Source organism: Mirounga leonina, unplaced genomic scaffold (assembly GCF_011800145.1).
Source record: "Mirounga leonina isolate KUSES-001 unplaced genomic scaffold, KU_Mleo_1.0 Mir_128, whole genome shotgun sequence".
Classification (NCBI taxonomy): Eukaryota; Metazoa; Chordata; class Mammalia; order Carnivora; family Phocidae; genus Mirounga; species Mirounga leonina.
The window spans coordinates 13,018,452-13,021,265 of NW_023270320.1; positions in this window are offsets into that span (position 1 = coordinate 13,018,452).

A 2,814-nucleotide genomic window follows, 5' to 3' on the forward strand; every position below is an offset into this window, starting at 1 on the left:
TTCCTTCCTTCCTTCCTTCCTTCCTTCCTTCCTTCCTTCCTTCCTTCTTCTCTCTCTCTTCTTTCTTTTGTCCAGGTGCTTTAACCACTCTAGGCAGACACGCCAGGACATAACACAAGAATCCTCTGAGCCTAAGGTCACGCACCGAAGAAATACACACTATAGGAATCTGTTGATTTTTATATCCAATACGTGCAAGCGTGGGGAGTGTCTCTGAAACATCTCACGAATCAATACATCGAAATTACCCATTTCTAACTTTCTTTTTTTTTTTTTTTAAGATTTTATTTATTTATTTGACAGAGAGAGACATAGTGAGAGCAGAAACACAAGCAGGGGGAATGGGAGAGGGAGAAGCAGGCTTCCCGCGGAGCAGGGAGCCCGATGTGGGACTTGATCCCAGGACCCTGGGATCATGACCTGAGCCGAAGGCAGACGCTTAACAACTGAGCCACCCAGGCGCCCCCCATTTCTAACTTTCTTCGTGTTATTTTACAATTCACTAATTTTACCAGTAAAATGACCATTGTTGACATTTAGTCTGCTAAGAAGTAGAGTAACTACAAGTGGGGTCACGGCGCAGGTAATCACAGGACCACCATCAGCATCGGGCAACCCCTGGTTAGAATGCTAGCTACACTTAGTTGTAGCTTAGTCTAAGTAACAAAAACATAATAACAGTCCATCTATGCTAACTTGTTTTATTTTTAAAAAGATTTTATTTATTTATTGAGATAGAGAGCGAGAGCCAGCAAGAGAGCACAAGGTGGGGAGGGACAGAGGGAGAGGGAGAAGCAGACTCTCCGCTGAGCAGAGAGCCAGATGTGGGGCTCGATCCCAGGACCCTGAGATCATGACCTGAGCCAAAGGCAGATGCTTAACGACTGAGCCACCCAGGTGCCCCCTTTTCTAGGATTTTTATGGTTTCAGGTCTCACATGTAAGTCTTTAATCCATTTTGAATTTGTTTTTGTGTATGGTATAAGAAAGTGGTCCAGTTTCATTCTTTTGCACGTTACAGTCCAGTTTTCCCAACACCATCTGGCGAAGAGACTGGTCTTTTTCACACTGGATATTCTTTACTGAAGATTAGTTGACCATATAATGTGGGTTCATTTCTGGGTTTTCTATTCTGTTCTATTGATCTATGTGTCTGTTTTTGTGCCAGTACCATACTGTTTTGATTACTACAACTTTGTCATATAATTTGAAGTCTGGAATTGTGATACTTTGCTTTTCTTTTTTAAGATTGCTTTGGCTACTCAGGGTCTTTTTTTTTTTTTTAAGTAAGCTCTAGGCCCAATGTGAGGCTTGAACTCATGACCTTGAGATCAAGAGTCACATGCTCTACCAACTGAGTCAGCCAGGTGCCCCATTATTCAGGGTCTTTTGTGGTTCCATACAAATTTTAGGATTGTTTGTTCTAGTTCTGTGAAAAATGCTGTTGGCATTTTGGTAGGGATTGCATTAAATGTGTAGCTTGCTTGGGTAGTAAAGACATTTTAACGATATTTGTTCTTCCAATCCATGAGTGTGGGATGTGCTTCCATAAGACTAATTGTAATGGGGACATATACAAAATGTGTTCAATTGTTCAAGAAACATTTGTTGAGTACCTACTATGTGTTTGAAGTGCTAGGGAGTGGCAATGAATAAAACAGGCAATTCTCTGCTTTCATGGAGCTTACATAGATTTAAATCAAACTGTTAATGCCTCTCTCTCCTGATAGAAGTATCACTTTGGTTATCACCAATTCATTAAAAAACTGTTGGAAACTTAGAATCACTTTTCTTAAATCGTGTTAAATTTCATAAGTGATATGCGAACAAAATTTGTGTTATGAAAATCTGGTTTCAAGCCAATTTTTTAAAGTGTAGATCCTCTCCTGTCCTATTCACAATCCTGAACTACCATGAAGACTAGCTCACTCATTCCCTTTTTAAAGACAATTCCCCGCAGAGGGAAGAGCATTACTGGCAGGGGGAATAAGGGCAAAGACCTCCAGGCAGGACTGTACCTGGCAAGTTGAAGGAACAGGAGGGAAGTCAGGGTAGTCGGCAAGAGTGAACAAGAGAATAGATAAGATCTGAGTGTTGAGGGGGTAGAGGAGACAGATCGTGCAGTGGTGTGTAGACCATCTTAAGGACTTTTACTCAGAGTGAGATGAGAAGCTACTGGAACATTTTAAGCATGTGAGAGCCACCATCTGACATACATTTTCATAGAACCAAATACGCCACAGAGGGCAAGATGGAAGCAGAGAAAACCATTAGGAGGCTTTTGGAGTGACCCAGGCAAGAGATGACAGTGGCTTGAACCAGGGTAGCAGTGGAGATGGTGAGAAGTGGAAGGAGTATAAGTATGTCTCAAAGATAGAGCCAACGGGGTTTGGATAATGTATGTGAGATACGAGAGAAAAGGGGGACCCAATTGTCTAAAAGGTGAATCCCTTCCAAAAAAGAGATAATATATCTTTAAAACCATAGTGCATTTTTACATGTCATGTGTGTGAACTACAGCAACATAGTACCTTTGCATTTGGCATTCTAAAGGCTTCTCATATTTATCTCCTTTTTCTTCATGTATCTTTGTCAGGTAACCCAAGAGTCTCTGCTACTATATTATGTAAACATATGTATGCATATATAAAATACCTCTGCCTATCCATATGTAAAACACCTAAGCAATAGGCTGGCTTCCTCAAATTTTTTTTTATCTTTTTTTTTAAAGGAAATACAATTGACTATGTTCTATAGAATGACACAAATTAAAGATCGAATGTGGACGTATTTCAGAGACTTGACTTGAAAAACC